This window comes from Pinus tabuliformis, chromosome 4_2, assembly GCF_031772625.1.
Source record: "Pinus tabuliformis cultivar Carrire ecotype Pingquan chromosome 4_2, CPIR1, whole genome shotgun sequence".
NCBI lineage: Eukaryota > Viridiplantae > Streptophyta > Pinopsida > Pinales > Pinaceae > Pinus > Pinus tabuliformis.
In genome coordinates this window covers 355,222,134-355,237,672 of record NC_142304.1, presented here as the reverse complement: position 1 = coordinate 355,237,672, position 15,539 = coordinate 355,222,134, and the positions used below count along the sequence as shown (strand labels likewise).

Sequence of the window (15,539 nt, the reverse complement as noted above, 5' to 3'; positions counted from 1 at the left end):
TACCTTTTAAAAAGTAGTGACAATAAACTAAAAATAAGACAGAAAATGCTAGAAACAGGTTATTTCTCCAACCTTGCAACAAACTTATTCTAATAAATTTCCATAGAAAGAAGTTAGAAGAAAAATAATAAAGGAGATCCAAAGCAAAATGCTCGTAGATTCATAAGTGGTGTTTGACATATAGTGGAAGACAAAAGATAAAAAAAAAACATTTCAAATATATATAAATACAATTGAAAATGAACTAAAACAAATGGGAGAAGAAGAATAAGAATGAGCACAAACCTAGGATGTGTAGTAAGACCGCATGCCAGTTAGAACTCTCGATGATGGAGATGTCCCTGGGAGTTTACTTTGATGAGATGTAAGGGGGAAATGGCTTTCTCCATCATATGGAGTAGTTTCGGAAACGAGTGAACTTGTACCTCCAAAACAACTATATGAGTGACTTCCATATCCGAAGGATCCTTATGGACCAAGACCGTAATTTCCTGCACCTAGTGATGTCTGACGAGAAGTTGTTCCTTGGAGAAGAAGTTGGTGGCAAAAGTCCAACAGTGCTGAAGTGTTTAATGAACTATAATGGAGGTTTATTGCAACAAGGTCTATAGACAAACTTGGCAATGATGCATCACTTAATCCATATGGATTTAGGCCAGTAACTGGTATTGATGCTAGGTTCACAATATTCCAATAACCAATAAGTGGCAGGTTGACTGGCCCATGAATCGATCCACCATATTTTGAAACATGATTTCAATCACCTTTATCCTTCAAATCAGGAACAACTTGGCCATGGTTTGCTATAACTTTCTGCTTTTTCCCTTTAAATGCTAATTTACAAAAAGGTTGATGCCCATCTATTGATTTAACAAGGTCTTCTAGGGTTCGATTTGTTTCTTCAATTGCTTTGTAAAGAATAAGTGAGTATCTTTTCGACTTACCAGCTTTTCTGTCAACCACCAGGGCCTTCTTCAATGTCTCCATAACGAGAGAAAAAATTAGTCATTCTAGCATGTTGCATGTGTTCATGGACATTACCCACATAGACCCTTCGTAAGTTAGGATCTGTTGTAGTTGGTCGAAAGGGATTAGCTGGATGTATGGGTTGTATAGGTACCATGGGTGGAAGAAGGTGTTGTTGGAGTTGAAAGGGATTAATTGGTTGTATGGGTTGTTGAAGGAGTTGGTTCAACTACGATTGTTGCTGCCCAACAGCAGCCAAATTACAGACAACCATTCTACCATCAATTATCTTGATGGGTTCTTCCAACACACTCAAGGCACAATCAACATGTTTATATGTGATAAATCCAACGCACTCAAGGCACAATCAGCATGTTGGAAAGATTTTAAAGTTGATATTGTGAGGCATGAAATCATCAAACAACAATTATTCTTTACCTTTTTGGGATTAGATATCATTGTCATATCTTCTACTTGAAGTGAACAAATGAAAGCCATGATTGAACAAAAAATTGGACACAAAGGCAATGTTGAGAAGCCAAACTCAAACTACGCAACAAGCACAATATTATATTAGTCTCCAAAAGCATACAATTTAGTACACATATCGAGCTGAAATTTATATAAAGTCCATGAAATAACAAAACCTAAAATAAGAACAATACAACTCATGAAAACAATTTCTCTTTAACAAGTATAAATCCTTGCCTTTACTTGAGTCACACTTACTACTTTTATGCTCCAAGGTCACATTTTCTTGAGCCAAAGTGCACAGTCATCTTAGGGCCAAAACCACTTAGAAAACCATAAATAAAGCAATCAAGTAGCCAAAAAATGTACTGGATTTTGGATATGCAGAGACAAACTAAAATCTGTTGAAACACAACTAATGCATCCCAATATATATCATCTTCTTGTTAAACAATCATGTGATTTTAGGAAACTTTCCACTCATAATAATTCAAAATCATGCGAACAAACAAGACAAACTCCAAGCCTATCACACCAAGAATAAACCTCATTGGAGTTACCAAATCTTGTCCAACACTGTGGTTTTGATTTAAAGTCAGTGTTATAAGATACAACCAAACTAATAAAACATACACGAAAATACATTAAAAGTTGAAGTAAAACAGTCAATTTAAAAACTCTAGGATACACCACAAAATCTCTACGATAAAAGAAAAAGAAGAGATGGCAATCAACATTGGCTCAAGTAGAATCCACAATTAGATAAGCTTTAGCTGGCAACAAAGAACAAAAATAGATATGAAAAACATCCTGATCTTGTTATGAATGCATAAGTAAGAACAATATTGCCATGAAAATAACAAAGCCACAAGATAAAATCATAGCCTAACACTAAAGATGGACTATGAATTAATTAAGAGTTTTCTAAAATTCTTGAAAACACCCTTTTACCTAACAACTCTCATACTTGGAGTGCTTATTTGCACATAGCTTAACAACAACTGGTAATTTAATACTAAAAGAAGTTAAGATAACAGTACCTTGTAAAACAAAAGAATCATGAAAAATATTACTGTAAAAAATTTGAACATTTTGGGAATATAAGTAGAGTTGACTGTCAACTTTACTTTATATCTCTTAGATACAAAAAATCTACAATCTACATAAAAAAAAATCTATGTATCTATAAAATTTAACACCTATATACAAAATTACAATCATATAATATATGAGATTTGCTGAGTGAATGTGAAATAATATATATTATGATATCTATAGAGTATATATTATTATGAAAGTTCATGTCGACAAACAAGCATAAATTTATCCAGTGAATCCCACCAACGATAAAAGGCCATAGATTTTACAAATGAATCCAACATATACACATTATAATATCCCCCAAACAAAGAATCTCATGTCATAAATATATCTAATAAATCCAACAATTCTATATCATGAATACAATGATATATCATGAATTTACTAAATGAATCCAACATATACAGACATGGCTTAAAGAAACAAACTTCTTAAAAGAGAAATCAGGAGCCGACTTTTGTAATAATAGACAAAAACTCTGGAATATACATGGGAATTGACCATATATTGTCTCCACAGATAGCAAATTTTATCTTGGCTCCCTATGTCCCAAACAGTGAAGCTCAAATTCTTAAAAATTACCATCTCTATATTGAATCCTATAGTGGGCATTGTTCTCACGTACTCCCCTAGTTTGAATTTGTAGAGAATTGTTGTCTTTCCTATTTACAAATCCCAGAAACATATTATAGTATTACAAAGCCATTCAACACCATAATTATATAACATATAATATAGAGGAGTGTTAAAGAATACAGAGAAGTGTCCAAGCATGATTGAATTTTTCATATAATTTTGGTGGGCAGTTACATCTTCTCAATCTTTCAATATGATCAACAAAACCAAGGACATAATGTAGGATTTGTATAAAAATTTTATTTATTCAATGCCAAAACCTTCGATGAGAGCAGAGCAGACCATGAAAGAACAAGAAATGCAAATTAAATCCACAAAGAAACAACTATTAGGCATTGAAACATCTAGCGATTGTCGATGGCATTACATAAGTTTTTTCCCTAGATTTCCTAAGCTGACTCTTCATCATCATAGTATTCATCATCCTTTGCACTAACATCCTGATATTGCATGTATTTAGACACCAAATCATTCATTTTTCTCTCTTTTGCAGTGAATTCTATCTCATCCATTCTTTCACCAGTGTATCAATGTAAGAAGGCCTTCCTCCTAAATATGACAGTGAGCTGCTTACTCACTCTCCCGAACATCTCCTAGATGGATGTTGAGTTCCCAATGAACATGGACGACATGGACAGGACTTTTGGCGGGATATCACATGGACTGGATTTCACATTGTTGGGGATCCACTCCACGAAGTAGGAGGAATTATTGTTTTGAACATTCATCATATGCTCTTCCACCTCTTTGGTGCTCATCTTGCCTCTCAACATGGCAGATGCAGTGAGGTACCTGTTGGGACATTGATCTTCAACATACACCATGTTCTTGTAATCCCACATCTATTGTGTCAGTTCCAGAATGGTGAGGGCTTTGTATTGTTGTGAACCACGTGAATTCAATGGGGAAAATCCCACCATAAAGAAGTGAAGACAAGGGAAGGGGATCCAATTCATTGACATTTTCCTTAGATATGAGTTAAGATGACTAGGAAACCTCAGGCAGTAGGTGACTCAACTCATTGTTATAGATATCAGATGGTTCAAATCAACGAAGCTGGGAGTTGTGAGCTTGAGAGCCCTGAAGCAAATGTCGTAAAGGGCCTCATTGTCTAGTACCATACACTCATCTGCATTCTCCACCAGTTGATGCATAGAGTGTGTGGCATTGTAAGGCTCCACCACTATGTCAGACACCTTGGGAGAAGGGAAAATAGATAAGGTAAGCATCGTTCTATCAGGTTACTCCTCCCTGATCTTGGAGATCAAAAGTGTTCCCATCGTAGATCCAGTACCTCCTCCCAAAGAATGACACACTTGAAAACCTTGGAGATAATCACAATTTTTTTCCTCCTTCCTGACGACATCCAACATAGAATTGATGAGCTCATTCCCTTCAGTATAATGGCCTTGGCCTAGTCATTTCCAACCCCGGACTCGCAAAAAATGAATTTATTGGGCTTAAACACCTAGCCATAAGGCCCGCTCCTCACACTATCCATGGTCCCAGACTCAAGATCCATGAGCATAGCATGGGGCACAAAGCTACCACAACTCGCCTCACTGTAGTAAACATCAACTCTTTTGAGTTGTAGATCGGAAGTGCCCTGGTGTCTCCCGGTGGGATCAATCCCATGCTCATCATAGATAGCTTCCCAAAACTTGGAACCGATCTAGTTTCCACATTTCCTGCCCTGAATGTGCAGGATCTCACACATATTTGCAATTTAAAACTTGCAACATGAAAATACCAAACCCTAAAATAAAACCTCAACTAAAAAACAAAGGATTCAGAGAAAGCCAACACAAAAAGAAGAGACAGAACAGGGCAATGGGTAGTTACATCTACCAGCTAGAAAAGCCAATCTAGAACTATGAGATGGGTGTGATCTAGGTGAGGCTATAACTGGTATTTCCCAATGGGTAGTAAATAGGTGTCTCTGGTAAGATAGACAAGATAAACACATCACCTCAAACTGGGGTTATAATAATTTCATCGCTTCAAGTAAAAGACATAGTCCAACCCAGTTCCACTAGTCACGTTCAAGTTTGTTCTTACCATTCTACCCATTTCATAGTGTTACATAGCATTTTGTCACTGTCCCTGTACTGCCCATTCCTTGATCTTGAAGGACCTCTACAGTGAACCCCACATGCTTTTCCTTCATGAAGAAACTCCCATTATGTCCCTCTTCAAGAGAAGATCATTTCCCTTTTGCACCATTTCCCTTGAAACCTTTTTTTTACCTAGTTTACAAGGTCGACGCTAATGAACTTTGTCTCCCCCATGTCGATGTGTAGAGATTAGCACTATTCCCTACACCAATCAGTGTGATTGAGCTGTGTTCTAGTCGCGCCGGTCCTGTTATGGAAATTTTTTTAAATTAGAGTCAAAGCTTCCAGCTCTAGAAGCTTCGTAACAGAAGTCTGGTAAATGGTTTGGCCATATGGGGTCGAGGATGACAGTTTGGGCTCCTTTCCCCTATAATTATGGAACTAACTCAATGGATAAGTCCTTCACCCATGAGAAGAGGATCCATCTTACATCCATATTTCCTATATAAACCTCCCTTCTTGCCAAGCACAAGCTAGTTAGAGTGTTGGCTGAGTGTGAGTATACTATTTTGATTAGACAAGCAAGCTATTACTAGTTGTAGCCATCTAGTTGTGTGAGGGAGAAGTGTGTTTGGTTTGGAGTTAAGTCTAAAGGGAAGAGCCTTTAAAATATTGTTGTTTGAAGCCATCATGGAATGCTAGTAGAAGTGTGTGGGAACCTGGTCTTGTTAGAGGAAGACTGCAATGTCAAGACGAATGGTTGTAATCTCTCTTTGATATTAATATATGCAACTATCGATTGATTTCCTACATGTTTTGTAGTATTACATATTCGTGTCTTGATGCTTCTTAACTCATTAAGTAGGTCGAATTTCAATTTGTCTTTTATTATGTTTGTGTGTTGTTGTTTTTTACTTGTTTCAGGAGCTTGAAGAAGGAAGCGAGAGATTGCTGGAGCGAGCAAGCAAGGACATCATCAAGCAGGATAAGCGACCAAAAGGTAGGCCCTATTGATTGATTCTAACCTAAGGAAATATTACATAGAATGTATTTTTTGTGGCTAGACCCATTATCGAGCTAGATGAATTCGTTCGTGTCCGCACTTATAATTTTACTTCACCACAAATTGACGACTCCGTTGGGGAGATCCCATCTTTTGTTTTTTTTGGATTTCATGATTTCATGAAAACTTTTCTAGTTTCATGTTTTCCCTTCGGTTCTATTTATTTTCTTATGCTTACTGGCCTAAGTTTAAAATTCATAGTAGCAGATCTAGTCCCTATTTTGAAATTTCTTTTATTTTTCCTTAGTTCCCTCAGGCAACGCGTTTAATCGGCTAGCAGTCGCGTCGACCAGTGCGAATTGTGGAGTAATAGTCACGTCGACCCGCCTCTGGCGCTTATTGTTAATTAGGAAGTCGCATCGATCTCTGTAAGTGAAGATTAGGGCTAGACCCCAATCTTGGCCAGTGTGTTCTGCTCTTGTGTTTTTGACCTCGTGAGCCCTTTTGACTATTTTCCCCCTGATTAGGAAGCTACTTTTCATTTGGTTTTGCTTGCTTGTTGGCTTGTCATCTTGCTGTCCTATTGATCAAGTCATTGAATGGATAGCGACGCTAGGGTATCTAGCTAGTCATCCATTCAGAGGTTTGTGGACTCATCAAGTCTGGTTGTGGGTGTGTTTGCTCCTTACATTTGCTTTTGATCCCCCTTACGACTTTGACCTATTTTTGCACAAGTTTGAAAAAAAAATTTTACTAGTTTGAATGTCCTTTTCCGACATAGATTACCTTGTCGGTCTTGTGTTTGGTAAAGTTGGTGTTTCATTAATCTAAATGAACTTCTCTTTTCATTTTTTCATTTTCTTGAAGAGCTCATAGTCTTAAAAAAAATTTCATTGAAAGATTGTATGCGAAAATTTTTGTTTCGTTGTTTCATGAGAAAATATGAAGTTCTATCCTATTGCATCATTATGATTTGCATCTCTTAAAAAACTAGAATTGCATTAGCATTTGAAATAGGAAGAGAAATTTTTTCATTTTGAAAGGACTATAGATAAGTGCTTGTCAGGAAATTAGGAATTGGAATGCATTTTTCATTAGTTTATTTTTCGAAAAAGTGAAGTAGTGAAGGATCATTTTGTTTTCAGTTGCTTGATTGCTTTCAGTTGATTGAGTAGTTTCTACCCTCTTTAGTGTAGGCATTTCATCAAATTGAAAATGTCTTGTCCCATTTAGTTGCATTTTAGGTTTTTCAAGTAGCATCACTAAGAACTGAAAACTGAAACTTAACTCAAGATCAACTCTAAAATGAATTCAATTAACCTAAGGCACATTTGACATTAACGATCATATCTAGAAGGTCTAGGCTAGAGACGTGTTCCGGCATTTGTAAAACTAGCAACTGTCATTACTTTCAGCATTAGACAACACTAGCACGGATTTGAGCTCCTCGTACCATCAAGTATATAATGGGAGACCCCACTAGGCTGAAATCCTTTTATCCTTAGGAAGACGATTCGGCCGCCTTGCGAGCGTGATACAATGAACACAACATTCGGGGAGATTTCCTGGTCGTATTTATTGGTTCACCAGGAGGTATTCTGCAGTTCATGGTTGCCTGGTAATCCTATTCACCTAGATCATCTAGAGTAGTCATTTGATCTTTTTGACTCATTAAAATTAAAATATCATTCGAGCACTTGTCCTTTCGAGCTCGTTTCCAATCGAAAGTGATCGAGTCATCTTTGTTTCTTTCTTGACTCTTTAAAAATGAAAGAACATCAACCTTTTATGTGTCTTAATAGTTGATTTCCCATGATCTAAAACATCCTTTTAGTCTTTTTGACCAAATTGTGAGTTCCCTTAAAAATACATTTTGAAGCCTTGAAGTTACTTGTTTTGTCGACTAAGACAAGGTCATCGTGGCTGAACCATCTGGTTCACCCAATTCCTCTTCCTCTCCTTCACCTGAAAGATTGTCAAAGGAGATGTTTCCTGAGTTACCAAAGTCACTTGAGGACCAAAATGTTGAACTCGCAATTTTTTTGAGTGTTCAACCATTGTCATCTCGTCCTTTGCCTACTTTCGATTCAGGGTCATCTGCTGATTTTGGCCCAGAATCTCTGGATAATCTTGTTTGAACTCCAGAGAACTCACTGACCACTGATGGTCAGTTTGGACTGGTTATCTATCCTCCGAACCCTCTATTTGACGTTGTTGAGATATCACCACAACGTCCTTATAGTCCGCACGACCAACCAGGTGTTGCTTTTGGAACTATCCCCCAGTACACGTTCGGTCATTCATCATCGTTTGTTTTTAGACATGGAACCTGAAGGCGATGCCCCAGCCACTTCTCCATATAAGTCCAAAGTTTCTAATCCACACACTGTTGAGGGGGAAGAATTGCAGTTGCAGTTCCCACCCGAGGGTTTCCCTTATGCAAAAGGTATTCCCACCAATTCTTCATTCGACTATGTGTCTTTGGGACACTTAGTTTGAGGCACACCTAGTGCCTCATCAGTCTACCATACTTCTGTTTGGGTGTCAGGTGTCAGGCCTACATCAGGTCTGCTTGTCATGAACACGACTTCCCAACAAGTTGTTACTTCAGTCTCGGTGTAACCCACCGTCCCGAACACTCTTGTATCATCGATCCCAATTATGTGTCAGTCTCAACCAGCGGTTTCAAAGATTGTCTCTGCCAGTTCTTCTGTCCCATTAGTCAGTGGCTATATTGTGCCACCACCTGGGGGGCATAACCTGAATGTATTTATGGTGTCAGGTGCCACTAATGTGAGTGGCTCACGAGCTCACATGCTTTGTATAAACCAGCCCTCTTCTGGTATTATTTACAACCCTACTGACCCAACTAGATCATGCGATGTCCAGTACCAACAGGTCCAAAATCCTGGTGGTCCGTCTGGATCAAGCAATGTTCAGTATCAGTAGCCCTATGGGGCTCAAGTCCAATACCAAAATCCTTATGTTCCATATGGTTCTCAAGGATTGGTTCATCCACCCTACACTCTCCAACCTGGGCAGTACATCTAGCCTCGCTATGGCCAGATTCAGTTTCGTAATTTCCAGGGCACTGTTCAAGTACCCTTGCAATAGCAATGACAACTTTTGCAACAACCAGGGCAGCCTTTGTTACCAAAATGGAAACCTTTGTTGCAGCAAGGGATTTCTATGCAACAACAAGGGATTTCCACACAACAGCAAGGGCAGATTATCCTGCAGCAAGGTCACCTGCAACAACCGCAAGGTCAGTCCTTTCAACAGTTGCAGCAGGTCGTGAAACAGTAGATGAAATATGCTCTACATACCTCTCAACCCATACCCTTGCAAGGCCAACTTCTATAGCCCCAGGGACAAATTTTTCAACTACGAAGTCAGCCCTTGCAACAACAAAACCAACCTAAGAAGCAGCAACCCTTGTATACATATCAACAAGGTCAACCCTTGCAGGGACAGGGTTAAGGTCAAATCCTGTAGCAGCAGGTGCAGAATACTCTTGTCCAAGGTCAACAGGTTTAGAATCCTGTCGGCCAAGGGAACCAGGTACGAAACCCCTACGTCCAAGGGTAACAAGTGTATAAACCTTATGCCCAAGGACTGTAGGTCCAGAACCCTCTTGTTCAAGGAAAACAAGCCCAACAACCCTATATTCCAGGACAACAGGTCCCATACCCATATGTCCAAGGTCAACAGGCTCAACAACCTTTTAACCCATACATTTCCTATCAGCAACCTGTGCATGGATAGTTTCAACGTATTGGTCCGAATCCTCCCTTTGGTCAAGGTAATCCGCAATGGTGGTAGCCTCAGATGCCATATGGCCAAAATCCCCCACTGTGGGGTCAAAATCCTTACCAGCAGGGATGGGATCCTCCTTGTGGTCTTGCCTATTGATCTCCCATGCCTTTTAACACTCAATTACCTTTCTTAGCTACGCTTTAGTTGCCGGATGTATCGCGTCTTATGAACGATCTGATTCTTCATTTGTCGTACTGGCCTTCAATGCCTTCCAAGATACCAAGTGATTGCCAAAAGTTCGATGGAAAAGCCAAAGAAGATCCTCAGGCCCATGTGATGACATATCACCTTTGGTGCTCATTGAACTCATACGTGGATGATTCAATTCGTCTTCATCTTTTCGAATGAACCCTCACTGTTGCCGTAACAAAATGGTACATCGAGATACCTCGAAGTAATTTCCATGACTTCAATTCGTTAGCCATGGCTTTCCTCACGTATTTTCAACTGCTGTTTCATTATGAAACTGGCACCTATTTTCTCACATCACTTAAGAAAGACACTGCGATGCACATCTCTAATCAAACCCATGAATGGAGACATAGATGTTGACTGATAAAGTTCGAGATAGTTGATTAGTTTCTCACTTAATAGTTTACAAAATCATTTGTAGCCCCAATTGCTTGTGATATAGCTATGGGTGGATGTGTCACTAAGGAGAAATCCATTTCCCATGCCCACTACTTGGATCTGGTTTAATCTTAGTCTAGCACCTTATACAAATTTTTACCTAATGCTCCGCAGCCATCATCCGATCCCGTATCATCAAAGTCACCAGTTGTTCCTCCCGTTGATGGAGTTATTGGTTCAGTATCCCAAACCCCCACTAAAACTTCTTCCAAATAGAAGTTAGGCTCGAATGCTGCTCCTAATGATTCATATCAAAATACACTAGGCCTTGGTAAAACTTTAGAGGTCCACGCTATCCAGTCTACCAAAACAGAAAAATCCTCGAAAGGAAAAAAGAAAGGCAAAGGCAAAGCTAAAGTTGATGCATCGAAATAGGGTCCTCCCAAATCGTTTGCTGGCAAATCTTCGCAATGGAAACCTAAGTATCCATGCCTCATTTGCGAGGAGGATCACTATACTAAGGATTGTCCACGATGATCCGAAGTTAGTCACCTGCTCAAAGGGACCCTTGTTTTCCTTAAAGAGCCATTTCCATCTCAGCAGACTCAAATGGTAGACTAGCACCGATCTTCTTCCTCTAGATCTCAAGTTTTCATGATGAGCACGCCCATTAATGTGGCCACCTAATCAAAATATTATCAAACTCCAGCTCCACAGCTAGGAAAGAAAATGAAGATGATCCTTCTTCTTCCACCTTGAATTCTGGCCCTCTACAAATCGAGCGTCCTAACCCTGATTCTGCTACTTGGTTGTTAGGTCCCTATAATACTAGTGATTATCCCATTACTATTGTAGTTGTATCCCTTATTAATATTTTTTTGCTCGTATTGTCCCCATATAGTTATTACTGTGCCCCATAGAATCCCCCTATTGTTAATTTTGTGGCTTTATATTATTATTGTTAGGTTGGCTGGGTTATATTGTGACTCCTTAGACTCCTATATATAGAAAGGAGGTTTGTCATTTGAATCATCCAAGAATTTTTCATTTATGTAATGTAAAGGATGTTTCCCCATCGAAGAGGCTAAATTCTAAGACTTTTATCTATCTTTTCTATCTTTTTATGAGCTGGTTTCATAACATTTGGTATCAGAGCTTTGGATTCTAGGGTTTCGCTGATCCAAATAGGTCATCATGGCATGCTCGCTATAACTTTTTTCTACGACGTCTTAGAAGCTAAAGAGAAAAACCAATTTGAGATGAAACGACACTGAATCTCGGGTCCAAAGTTCAAAGCTTTTCGTGCTATATTTGCAGAGATATGATCTGAGGAAGTTGGTCTTTTTGTAGACTCCTGAATTACATTCCAAACAGGTGACCTGGGGAAAATAATCATAACTTTCTCTCTGAGCATCGGATTGAAATTTCATAAGAAGGCAAAGAAAGAGGACAGACTGTGGTTTCTTGTATATATTTTTCAGAGCCAAAGGTCGAAACAGTGACTCGTGGCACATCGTATAAGTTTTCTCTACTGAACTAGTCTATAATCAGGTCACTGTGGGAGATTTGGCATAACTCTTCCTTGGAGAATCCAATTTGGATCAGATTGGTGGCATTGGAAAGAGGACGCAGAGGGTTACTATAGTTCACAATTTCAGAACTAGATGATACAATATTACAGAGATACATCAGATTCAATATCCAGCTCCTACAAAGTGAAAAAAGGTGTGTAGTTTCTTTTGAATTTTTACATAAGCTTGGTTTGAAAAATTAGTTTGAAGGAATTCAAAGGGCATAGTAAAGCATTATTATCAGTAATTGATGCCCTGAGGAAAGAAAATGCAAACACCTAGTAAGCAACCTGAAATATCTAGCATGACTCATGAAGAAGAGGAAGAAATGCAACATGATATGTCAAAATTACGAGACCAAGTGCAACAAGTGTCACTTGCACAAAATGTAACAGAATCTAAGATGGATAGTTTAAAGAAAGATGTAGAAGCTAAGATGGATGGTTTAAAGAAAGGCATAGAAGTTAAGATGGATTGTTTAAAGAAAGGCGTAGGAGCTAAGATTAATGACATGGAAGCTAAGATGGACGATTTGAAGACAGGTATGGATGACTTGAAGACAGACATGGAAGATTTGAAGACAGATTTGAAGACAGATTTGACAAAGTTTCTACAAGAAATGCTTACTAATGGTGAAAGGGTAGTAAAGGAAACTCATGATGAGAACAAAAGAAATGTTAATCATGATTCCATAGACTCTAATGTTGGACCGAAGACCCACCATATTCCAAAAATCGATATGAGGAAGTTTGATGGCAAGGATCCTGCAACATGGATATTACAGATGGAGCAATTTTTCAATCTCAATAATGTGAAAAACACACAAAAGATACGTATTGCAACTTTATATTTGGAACCAAATCAGTTTGTATGGTATCAATGGCTTTGCTCTCGTAAACAAATTATCACTTGGGCAATTTTTACAGAAGAATTGATAGCACATTATGAGGATACAAAAACCAACACTTTTTTTATCCAATTGATAAGTCTCAAACAAAAGTGTTCAACAATGGAGCACATTTAGGAGTTGCAAAAATTGAACATAAGGGTAAAAAATATTCTAGAGGAGCATAGGATTGATGTGTTCATAGGGACTTTAAAGGATAATATCCAACATGATGTTTGCCTTTGGGAACTTGATTCATTAGAGAAGGCATTCAGGTTAGCAAGAAAAATGGAAAGAAAAATTATGGCAACTAGGAATCATACCACTCACAACTATAAATATGGAAGTGTTGTTGCTCCTAGTCTTCCACAACCTATAAGGTTGACACCACAACAATTGGAAGAAAAAAGAGCAAAAGGTATTTGTTACAGTTGTGATAACAAATACACTAAAGGTCATAAGTGTGTTGAGAAGAAATTATTCTACATAGATTGTGAAGAGGAAGAAGAAAGGGAGCAAGAAAGGCCAAAAGAAGAGGATATACACTCTAGGAACAAAGCCTAGATAAAGAAGAAATGAACCCAACCATGTCTTGTAATGCATTGGCTGGAATTACCACTCTTCAAACCATTAAGATAGAAGGACAAATCAAGAATAAAAGGTAATAGTGTTGATTGATTCAGGGAGTACCCACAATTTTATTCATTGTAAGACAACAAGAGAATTGAATTGCTTCCTATATCTAGCACCAGAGTGTCAAGTGATGGTTGCAAATGGAGGAACGATAAATTGCTCTGGAAAGTGCCATAATATCAAGCTATCCATGGAAGAATATGTATTGACTAGCCCAGTGCTTTCCATTCCAATGGGAGGTGCTGATGTTGTACTAGGAGTCTAGTGGCTACAATCCTTGGGTACAATAGCTTTTAATTTTCAAGAACTTTTCATGAAATTTTTTGTGGAAGGAAAGGAAGTTGAATTAACGGGTATTGCAGAGAAACAAGGAAATATAATTAGCTCTAACGGTATGACAAAGCTTCTAAAAAAGGAACAAAGAGGTGTAATTGCACAATTATGTTCGCTAGATGTTTTCACATCGGAATCATCTATTCCTCCAGATCTCCAAAAAGTCTTGGAAAATCATTCCAAGGTATTTGAGACTCCCAAAGGTCTCACACCTATTCTTGATCAAGATCATGCTATTCATTTGATTCCAGGAAGTGTTCTTCCAAACACCAGGCCATACAAATATCCCTATGCCCAAAAGAGTGAAATTGAATGTATGGCTACAGAAATGCTAGAGGCTGGTATAAGTCAACCTAGTCAAAGTTCTTTCTCTCCTCCAGTACTATTGGTGCACAATAAGGATGGATCATGGCGCACGTGTCCAGATTATAGGGATCTCAACAAGCTCACTATTAAAGATAAGTTTCCCATTCAGGTCATTGATGAATTACTATATGAATTGCATGGATCAATTTACTTCACCAAGTTGGATCTTCATTTGGGATATCATCAAATCAGAATGAAGACTGAAGACATTCTGAAAACAACATTTAGAACTCATGAGTGTCATTATGAATTTTTGGTCATGCCTTTTGGCCTTACCAATGCACCTTCTATATTTCAAGGTTTGATGAATTCCATTTTCAAACCCTTCCTTAGAAAATTTTTGTTAGTATTTTTTGATGATATACTAATATACAACAAGTCTTCGAAGGATCATGTTGAACATGTTGACATGGTGCTACAACTATTGGAGGAGAAACAATTATATGCAAAAAGATCCAAATGTTTCTTTGGAGTACAAGAGGTGGAATATCTGGGTCATATTGTATCTCATGAAGGAGTTAAGGTAGGCCCTAGCAAAATTAAAGCCATTAAGGAATGGAAAATACCCACATCCATAAAGCATCTGCGAGGATTTCTCGGGTTGACAGGGTATTATTGCAAGTTTGTTAAGAATTATGGGAGAATAGCAGCACCTCTAACAACATCATTGAAGAAAGATGCATTTTCATGGAATCCAGAAGCAACAAAGGCCTTCGAACATATTAAAGGAGCAATGTGCCAAGCACCGGTCTTAGCTACACCAGACTTCACAAAAACCTTTATTGTGGAACGTGATGCTTTATGAAATGGAATTGGTGTTGTTTTAATGCAAGATGAAAGACCCATTGCTTTTGAAAGTTGTCCAATCAAGGAAAAGTTTTTACACAAAGCTATTTATGAGAAGGAAATGTTGGCAATACCACATGCAATTAAGAAATGGCGACCCTACCTACTTGGAAGACACTTCAAGGTAAAAACGGATCATGATAGCCTTAAATATTTTTTAGAACAAAGATTATCCTCTGAAGAGAAACAAAAGTGGGTCACAAAGATGTTGGGTTATGACTTTGAAATCATCTACAAAAAAGGAAGAAAAATGTGGTGGTAGATGCACTCTCAAGAAAGGATGAGGA

General features: G+C 38.2%; 2 pseudogenes; both read right to left on the bottom strand.

The window, feature by feature from the left end:
* Positions 1-285: 285 nt before the first annotated feature.
* Positions 286-15,539, bottom strand: part of LOC149169382 (uncharacterized) — a 29,129-nt pseudogene continuing 13,875 nt past the window's right edge.
* On the bottom strand, positions 3,564-4,891 carry LOC149169383 (tubulin beta-5 chain pseudogene; annotated as a pseudogene).